Source organism: Alligator sinensis, unplaced genomic scaffold (genome assembly GCF_000455745.1).
Source record: "Alligator sinensis unplaced genomic scaffold, ASM45574v1 scaffold33_1, whole genome shotgun sequence".
Classification (NCBI taxonomy): domain Eukaryota; kingdom Metazoa; phylum Chordata; order Crocodylia; family Alligatoridae; genus Alligator; species Alligator sinensis.
In genome coordinates, this window is record NW_005842086.1 from 509,705 (window position 1) to 520,363 (window position 10,659).

Sequence of the window (10,659 nt, forward strand, 5' to 3'; positions counted from 1 at the left end):
GGACATTGCCTTCCTTAAACAATTGACTAAGCTTCCAAATCATAGGACCTGGTCCTCATAGGGAACTTTTATTATTGGGATATCTGTTGGGAGGGATTATTGAAGTGCACATGCACAAGCAGTCGAGCAAATGTTTGGAATGTGATGGGCATAACTCTTTCATGGTCGACAGGCAATTAGGGAGAACTTGTTACAGATAAAGAAGGAGGAATTGTTCAGAAGGTGAAGGTGGATGGCAATTTCAGTGACAATGACCACAAAAGAAAAGAGTTCAAGATTGTAGGGGGAGATAGGAGTAGAATAAAGACATTGGATTTCAGAAAGCCAGACTTTAGCAAACTGGCTGTAACTTAAAGGAGGCCCTTTTAAGGGTCTTAGGGTTTCAGCAAGCTATCCAAACCAAAGAATGAGAAGTGCAAAAAGAGGCCAGCCTGGCTAGACAGAAATCTCTTCAAACAGTTGAAACTCAAAAAGGAATCTTACAAAAAGTGGAAACTTGGTTATTGCACTAGGAAGAATATAAAAGAATTGCACAGGCATGCAGGGATAAAATTAGGAAGGCCAAGGCAAAATTTGAAATGCAGCTGGTAAAGGACATAAAATGCAATAAAAAGGGACTGTATGTTAAGAGTAAGAGTTAGACAAAAGTAACTATAGGTCCCTTACAGAATTCAGAAGGCAATCTAATTATGGGTTATGCAGAGAAGGCTTAAGTATTTAATGCTTTTTTTTACTTCATGTCTTCACAAACCTATCAGAAGACAAGTGCAGTTGGCAGCTAAAATAGGGAAGGAAACAGTCTAGATTATTGGCATAACTAGTTAGGGATTATTTAGAGAACTTAAGTCCTTTCATGTCATCAAGGAAGATGGGATGCGCCTATAGTACTGAGGGAATTGGCTGAGGTAATTTCAGTCATTAGCTATCCTTTCATGGAGGTTGGGTGAGATCCTGGATGATTGGAGAAGGAAATATATAGTGCTATCTTTAAGATAGGGAAGAAGGACCAGTCAGCCTGACCCCGATACCTGGATAGATTATGAAGCAGGTCAACAAAGAATTGATTGTAAAGTAGCCAGTGGATAATAAGGTGATCTTGAAGAGCCAGCATAGATTTACCAAGTGCAAGTCAGGCCTGACCAACCTGATTCCCTTCTATGATAAGGTGACAGACACTATGGATGGGGGGCAAGCAGTGGATGTGATATAACTTGATTTTATCAAGGCTTTCGATTTTCTGTCACCACATTCTCATTAAGCAGCTAAAGAAATACAAAGTAGATGGAAGTAAATAACTAGTAGGATCATCATGATCAATGAGAATCACAAATGGTTCCATGTATAATTGGGAGAAGTGGGCATCTGTGTGGGGTCACATTATTATTTAACATCTTCATTAATGATTTGGATGATGAGAATTAATGCACAAATTTGTAGGTGACACCAATTTGGATGAAGTTGCAGACACTCTGGAGGGCAGGGCAAGGATCCAGATGGATGTGAACATCCTGGAAAAATGTGCGCAGTCAATCAGATAAGATTCAGCACAGACAAGAGCAAAGTCCTGTACTTGTGATAGAATAATGCATGCAGAAATACAGACTGGGGAATGATTGGTTAGGCCGTAGTTCTGCAGAGAAGGACCTGGGGGTTATGGTGGACCATAAAATGAATGTGAGCTAACGGTATGTTCTTGTTGCAAAAAAAGCCAATGGTATACTGGATAGTATCAACATGAGTGTCATTTGGAAATCAAGGGAAGTGATACTTCCACCCTATTCAACATTGGTGAGGCCTTACCTGGAGTATTGTGTCTAGTTTGGGGAGGAGGTCCCCCATGGCCAATCTCATCAACTGGGGGGAGGTCCCCCCACAACCAATTTCATTTCCAGAAGTGGCTGTGGCCTACATCCAGTGCTCCCACTCCCCAGCTGGCACTTGACAAGATAAGGAGAAATAATGAAATTTAGATTGGAGATTCAGAGGAATTTTCTGAACATGCAGATAGTCAGTCCTTGGAACAGCTAACTAAGGAAAGTATGGAATCTCCAATATTGGATACTTTCAAGAGCAGGTTGAACAGACACTTGGTTGGGATGGCTTAGCTAAGAATGATCTTTCCATGAGAAGTGGATTGGGCTCCTTGTGAGATCCCTTCCAGCTCTGCTTTCCTATGATCCTAAGATGCAGGGTACAAACTCCACTGCCAATGATGCTCTCCAAGAGTGTCTTGTCACAAAGGGTTCTTATCTGACATACAGTTGCTATGTATTTGAAAATAATTTATCAGTAAAGAATAAATTAGGGAATTTATATCAACCTTGTATTTTAACTGTTGCATGTTCATGTGGTGGACATACTATGATTTATACTTGTCATAAAATAAAGATAATAATCCTTTGCTTTGATATCTATCAACTATATATATTCCAGGAATTTGCCAAGGAACTGGCTGTGGCTGCATGCTCTCGGTGCATGGTTGTCATGAGAGTCTTAAACTACCCAGACAACTCATGGGAAAAGCACTTGGCCAAATCTGAACATTTGCAAAGCTTCCTCATGTGCATGGATGAGCTCTATCTGATTCAAGAAGTCTATGGACTGACAAGAAGCAAAGCACTACTCAACCTGGTACTGGCAAAGAAGGATGATCTAGTCAGTGACCTAATGATGGAAGGGAAGCTGGGAGACAGTGACCATGAGTTGATCACTTTCACTATCCACCGTAAAGCTGGCAAGTCAGTTAGCAATGCATAAGGCTTCTTGGAAGGCCCTAATGGACCATGACCCAAAGAGGAGGGAAATTCAGGATGAGTGGTTGCTCCTCAAGGGAGTGATCCTGAATGCACAAGCAATGTCTATCCCATCTCAGAGGAAAGGTAGCAAAAGGGCACAGTAGCCCCCTTGGCTCTGCAGGGAACTTGTAGACTTCCTGTGGGTAAAACAGAAGGACCTATAAAGGATGGAAGACTGGAACCACCTCAAAGGAGGAATATTCTGCACTGGTCTGGACCTGTAGGTAGTGACCCAGGAAAGCCAAGGCTGTGAATGAATTCCAAGTGGCTACATGTATCAAAGACAATAAAAAGTCCTTATTTAGATATGTGGGGAGCCATAGGTAAAGCAAGGGTAACGTTGGACCTGCTAAATCAAATGGGACAACTGACAACCAACACCCAGGAAAAAGCCAACCTGCTTAATGCAGGGGTGTAGGTTGTAGCCGTGTTGGTCTAAGGACATAGGCAGACAAGGTTCCTTGGGTGAATTTGATATCTTTTATTAGACCAACCCAAATAGTTGGAGAATAGTTAAGCAAGCTTTCGAGTTCAAAAACTCTGTCAGGCTAAGGAAGTTTCAGCAGTTGGTGTGTGCTCTTCTTGGATGGAATGAAAAGTCATTTGGGGTGGGAAAGCATGTGGGTATGTGTGTGGATGTATAGAGTCTGGGGGGTATGAGTGTGTGTGGTGTGTGGAGGGGAAGAGTGGCTGGGGTGTGTGTGGGGTGTACGTGGGGTTGTGGGTGTGCTTGTGGGGTGTGCATGTGTATGGTGGTGAGGGGGGTGGGGTATGTGATGGGCCCCCTGCTTAATGGGTATTTTGCTTACTTTTTTCACCAGCCCCAAGAGACCTCCCTGCTCAATATGGTACAGAATGGCCAGGGTGAGGGAGAATTGTTACCTTACATCAATGTAGACCATGTGAAGGAACACCTTGAGAGGATGGACACCTTCAAGTCCTCTGGCTCAGACAATTTACACCCCAGGGACCTGGCAGGCATTGTAGCTCAGCCACTGGCATGGATCTTCACCCAACGACTGGAAGAAGGCCAATGTGGTGCCTATCTTCAAGAAAGGGAGGAAAGTAGATCTGGGGAACTACAGGCCTATCAGCCTGACCCCTATCCCAGCAAAGATCTTGGAAAAAATTATCAAAGAGATCATTCTTGACAAACTTGCTGATGGCAACTTCCTGAGGGATAGCCAGCATGGGTTTTTTGTGTGTAGGTCTTGCCTGACCAAGCCCATCTCCTTCTATGACCAGGTGACATATCACCTGGACAAGGGAGAAGAGATTGACATCATATATCTGGACTTTAAAAAAGCCTTCGATCTCATGTCCCATGATCTCCTTATGGAAAAATTGGCCAACTGCGGCCTCAGCTACATCACAATCCAAGGCTGGGGAACTGGCTCTGAGGTCAGACCCAGAAAGTGGTAATAGATGGAAGTAAATCATAGTGGTGCACTGTGACTAGTGGGGTCCCCCAAGGCTCTGTCCTTGGGCTATACTCTTTAACATTTTTATCAATGATGTAGACAGTGGTATCAGAAACAGACTGGCTGTTCACTGATGACATGAAATTTTGGGGTAAAGCATCCACACCTGAGGATAGGCTGGTGATCCAGGACAATCTAGAGAGGTTCAGAAAATAGGCAGATGAAAACCTGATGGTGTTCAGCACCAAAAAATGCAAGGTACTCCACCTTGGGCGGGGGGGGGGAGCCACCAATGCAATGTTGCAGCTGGTAAAGGAAGCAAAATTCTGGTTTCTCAAGTAGATCCCAGGATGTCATCCTCCTGCTGTACTTGGCCTTGGTGAGGTTGCAGCTGGAGTATGATATCCAATTCTGGGCTCCACAATTTAAAAAGGATGTGGAAAAGCTTGAGAGAGTCCAGAGGAGAGTCATGCTTATGATTAGAGGGCGGGAGAACAGGCCCTATGATGAGAGGCTAAGAGCCATGTGACTCTTCAGCCTGGAAAAGTGCAGGCTCAGGGGGGACCGGGTGGCTGCCTATAAGTATATAAGGGGTGTACATCAGGACCTGGGGGAATGCCTGTTCACCAGAGTGCCCCATGGGATGACAAGATCAAATGGTCACAAGCTCCTCCAAGACCATTTCAGGCTGGACATACGGACAGTTTTCTTTACTGTCTGATATTTTAGCAGCAAACTACGTGTAGACCATGTGAAGGACACCTTGAGGTACTAGGTGCAGCTTATGAATGCTGAGATGATGGGGTGGATAGGACATCCCAGAGGAGAACCGAGGGCCCCCCACGTGCTAGGCGGTGACCTGGAAGTGGACCAGAAGTACTTATGGTCCACTTCTGGGTCTGCCACTGAGCATGTAGGGCCACCCCCCCTGTGTGCCCAGGCTAAGTGATCAGCCGTGGGTGCTCCCCCAGACCCAGGAGGCACCAGTCACCGACTGGGGGGTGGAGGATCCCCCTCATACTTGCAACAGAACCAGAAGTTGACCAGAAGTGCCTCTGGTCCATTTCCAGGTCTGCCGCTGAGCGTGCACCCCATGTTCCCGTGGAACACTCCATCTGCCTCACCATCTCAGCATTCACAAGCTGCCTGGTACCTTGAGGTACGTAGAAAAACCATTTAAAGCTGTGCCTATGTCTGAATTATTGAATCTCTCCGAATCAATTCGGAGGGTTCCGATTTGATTCAAAGAGATTAAAGGGTCTCCTGATTCAGCCACCAAATTGGGCCAAATCTCCACTGAATTGAATCAGAAACTGAAGCTTCACACAACCCTACTGTGGAGTAAGGGTGTATATATGAAAAGCACATGAAGAGTCACTCTGAAGCAAATAATATGATTTATATTCTCTCCTTCCTTTACCTTACTGAACTGGTTTGGATATCCATTTACTAACTTCAAATGACCTTATGCATTGCAGTAGTTTGATTGTTTTCTTTTAGTGATGCTAAGTTAAACTCTTGCTACTAAAGATGTTTTTATATAAGCTTAATGACGTGAGCAACGTGACTTGAGAGTTGGAGATTCAAGTTTGGTTCTGTGATGGTCTTTCTGTAGGGTTTAGCTATTATGTTCTCATTGTCATCCCTGCTGTAACTGTGTATGATTTAGTAGTACATTAAATAACAAAATAACACTTTCTCTGTAGAGGGCGTATTGTTAGTGCAGAGCAGACCTTGGGCAAGAAAAATGAAGTTTCAGTTTCTCAGTTCGCCATCTGTAAACAAGGATAATATTTCCTTTAAATATTTGGGCTATTTAAATTTGTAGCCCTTTGCTAGAGAGGATATTTCTTCCTATCTGTGTGTAGGATAGCTAGTATAGAGAATCGCAACCTTGGGGCCTTTAGACACTACTGCAATAGAAATAATATAATTAACATATCCCATGTTAATCAATAGCTTGAAACTACTAGTGATGCACACTCTAAAAGGTGTATCTTGAAATGGCTATCTTCTCCTTTTATATACATTTTCTATTTATCTAGGCTTTAACTACAGCTGTATATACAGTTATATTCTGTTCCATTACTAAATGAGAAATATTAGAATACATAATGAGAACAAATCTGATTTTCTACAGCTTTTGCTCCTTGCATACCATTTTCATCTTTCCATAAAGTGGGTGTTATGTTTATATAACAACCTGGCCCTCGGGTTTGGCAGCATTTACTAGTGAAAGGACTCAAAACGGTGCATTGTACTGGCAAATCAAGTTGGCTCTGTCTAAAATCTGTTGCAAGTATTCTGCATGCTGGGGCTTTATTATTAGGAAATTCAAGCTGAAGCCTCAGTCTGTGTGTGTTTCTTGTCTTGTGTTCAACTTGGTGTTAGCTTTTTTGTAATTCATTAAAATGTAATCCTCAAAGATTTTGATGAGGCTGCGTTTGATAGGAAGTCTGTTGTGAAAGCTTTGCTTTACCACTTTCACTTTTTTTTCTCTATGCATTTGAGGATACTACAGGGTGACCTGAGACTACTATAAATGGTTCAAAGCATAAGGAGAATTATTGGGCCAAACTGATTTCAGTTGTGGTGGTATAAATTGGGAATAACTGCATTGTTCAGGAAAAGATATTCTGGATGGAAGTTCTCAGTTATATTAGTGAGGAAGGTCCTAATTCATCAACATTTTAAAGCAAAGGGTTAACTTTGAGCACATGCTTAAATAGCATTGCCTGTCTTAACATTTACTTTAGTGCTCTCCTGACAGAAATCAAATTAAATACACATTAACCCTGTCGGATCAGTTTAGGCAAAAGGCAAAGCTGGTGAGATAATGAGACTATCACAGATATATAGCATATAAGAAAATTAGGCAAAAATAATAGTGTTATTCTAATAGGTAACATGAGCATGCACTCAATGTACAGTGACAGAGCCACACAATTACCAGTGCCTTTCCAAGTAGCCTGTATTATTATCATATATGTCAATCAAATCCTGGAAGCCTATGCGATCAAAGGCACACTCCTATTGCAGACATAGATGCTGCTGAGACAGTTAACGTGACATGCTTTTCTGGTGAAACAAATCCTGTCTGACTTAATGGTGAGAGAAGTACATGGGCAACAATGTAAAAAAGAGCTACTGTGACAAAAGCAAACACTAAGTTTGGTAGAGAATTATCTCAGTAGAATATCTATCCCCAGGCAGTTACTGGTGAGAGATGAGTGAGAGACAAAGGGTATGATAACAAGTAGAACCTGTACCTGTTTAGTGCTCAGTATGAGTGCTTTGCTGAATACAGAACCAAGTTGCATCAGCTGCACTACTCCTACCTCAATCATATCTGTATTTTCAAAAGCAAATGTTTTCTAGGATTGACCACACATCACACTTCAGGAAGGATGTGGACAATTTGGAAAGAGTCCAGCACAGGTCAACAAAAATTATTAGGGGTCTGGGAGGTAAGACTGGTGAGGAAACCCTGGAAAAAACCCCAGGATGATTTAGTCTGGAGAGCTAGGGACAGAGATTACACCTACACTAGTATAAGTGTTTGGAAACCAGTTCAACCCTGTAACAACACAAGTTCAGTTCACATAAACAGCTTTCAAAATGGCCAGGCATGTGGCTGCATTTCTGGAATCAAAAGTGAATGTCTGTTCACTTGCTTATTGGTTCAATCTATTCATCCTAGACTAACCTGCAAAGATTCAATCAATTCAGTCTTGGGCTTTTTGGATGTCTGTTCTTAGCCAAGAAGAGAAGACTGAAGAAGGATTTGATAACAGTCTTCAAATGGGCTTTTCTCTGTGATCATAGGGAACAGAACTAGGATCAATGGCCTAGAAAATTAGGAAATTTAGGTTGGAGATTAGGTGGTCAAGCATTGGAACAGGCCACCTAGAGAAATTGTAGAATTTCCATCTCTGAAATTCCATCTTGAAGTTTTCCAGAGCATATTGGACAAACGCTTGGCTGGGATGGTTTTAGTCAGGGATGATCTTGACTTGAGCAGGAGGCTGGACTAGATGACCTTTGAGAAGTTCCTTCCAGCCTTCCTTTTCTATGATCCTATCATAGAACCATAGAAAGTTAGGGTTGGAAGGGACCTCAGGAGATCATCTAATCCAACCCCCTGCTCAAAGCAGGACCATTCCCAACTGGATCATCCCACCCAAGGCTTTGTCTAACTGGATCGTAAAAATCTGTGAGGATGGAAAGTCCAAAACCTCTCTGGGTAACCTGTTCCAGTGCTTTACTTCCCTCCTAGTGAGAGTATTTTTCCTAATATCTAACCTAAACTTCCATTGCTGCAACTTGAGGCCATTTCTCCTTTTTCTGTCATTTGTCACCACTGAGAACAGTCTAGCTCCATCATCTTTTGAACCTATCTTAGGTATGGGCTGTTATTAAATCCCCTTTCAATCTTCTTTCCTTTGGAGTAAATAAGCCCAGTTCTCCCGCCTCTCCTCATAAGTCATATGCCCCAACCCCTAACCATTTTCATTGCCCTCCACTGGACTCTCTCCAATTTATCTTCATCCTTTCTGTAGTGGGGTGCCCATAAAGGGACACAGTACTCCAGATGTGGTCTCATCAATGCTGAATAGAGGGGAAAAAGCACTTCCCCCTATCTGATGGCAATGCTCTTACTCATGCAGTCCAATATGCCATTAGCCTTCTTCACAACAAAGGCACACAAGTAACTCATAATCATTTTATTGTCCACTGTAATCCCCAGGTTGTTTTCTGCAGAGCTGCTGCTTATCCAGAGCTGCTGCTTATCCAGCTGCTACTCATGTAGCAGTGCATGAGATTGTTCTGTTTTTATTCAACTTCATGAGATTTCTTTTGTCCAAACCTCCAATTTGTCGAGGTCCCTTGGAATTCAACTACTACCCTCCAGCATATCTACTTTCCCCCTAGATTGGTGTAATCTGAAAATGTATAAAGATGGACTATATCCCATCTTTCAGGTTCTTAGTGAAGATACCAAACACAACTGTCCCCAGGACCATCCCCTGGGATACTCTACCTGATACCAACTGCCATCTAGACATCAAACCATTGACTACTACCCTATGAGCCTGTTGATCCAGCCAGTTTTCTGTCCATCTTCCAGTCCATGTGTCCAACCCGTACTTCCTTAGTTTGTTTCTCATCATGTTGTAGGAGAAAGTATTAAAAAGCCTTGCTAAAATCAAGGTATATCATATCCACTGGTCTCATATTTACAGAACCAATCATCTCATCATAGAAAGCAATCGAGTAGGCTAGGTATGATTTGTCCTTGGAGAATTCATGCTGACTGTTCCTGATCACCTTCTTCTCCTCCTGCTTTAAAAGGGAGTCGTTGAGGAACTGCTCCATGATTTTTCTAGGGACTGAAGTAAAGCTGACTAGTCTGTAATTGCCTAGATCCCCCTCTTTCCTTTCTTAATGATGGGCACAATATTTGCCCTTTTCCAATCATTCTAGACTTATCCCAATTGCCAGGAGTTTTCAAAGATGATGGCTAGTGGCTCTGCAATCACATCGGCCAACTCCTTCAGCACTTTCAGATGCATCATGTCCAGCCCCATGGCCTTGTACACATCCAGCTTTTCTAAATAGTCCCTAACCTGTTCTTTTGCCACTGTTGGCTTCTCACCTTCCTCACAAATTGTGCTACCCAATACAACAGCCTGGAAGCTGACCTTGCCTATGGAGACTTCAGTGAAAAAGGAATGGAGTACTTCAGCATTTTCAGCATCCTCTGTCACAAGGCTGCTTCCCCCATTTAGTAAATGACCCAGACTTGCCCTGAGCATCCTCTTTTTTCTGACATACTTATAGAAACCCTTTTTTACTCTTTGTCCTTTGCTAGCTGAAACTCCAATTGTCTTTTGGCCTTCCCAATTTCATCCCTGCAAGCCTGAGCAATGCTTTTATACTCCTCCCTATTTGTTTGTCCAAGTTTCCACTTCTTGTAAGCTTCCTTTTTGTGTTTTAGCTTACTGAAGCTTTCCTTGCTGGTCTTGGCCATACTTGCTAGTCTTCCTGAACATCAGGATAGTTTGTTCCTGCACCCTCAGTAAAGTTTCCTTAAAGTACAGCCAACTATCCTGGACTCCTCTCCCCCTTACATTGGCTTCTCAGAGGATCCTGCCCATCAGTTTCCTGAGGGAGTCAAAGTCTGCTTTTTTTGAAGTCCCAGATCTGTACTCTGCTGCTCTTCTTCCTTCTTTTTCTCAGGATCCTGAACTCAATCATCTCTTGATCAGTGCTTCCCAAGTTGTCATCCACTACTACATCCCCTCCCACCCCCACAGTTCTTCCCTGTGGGCATGTCTATACATGCAATTAAAGGTTTATTGCACAGTAAAATACTTTAAGTTTACACAAGACACTGACTGCACAGTCATTACTGTGCAGTCATTTAGTACTTCTATAAACAA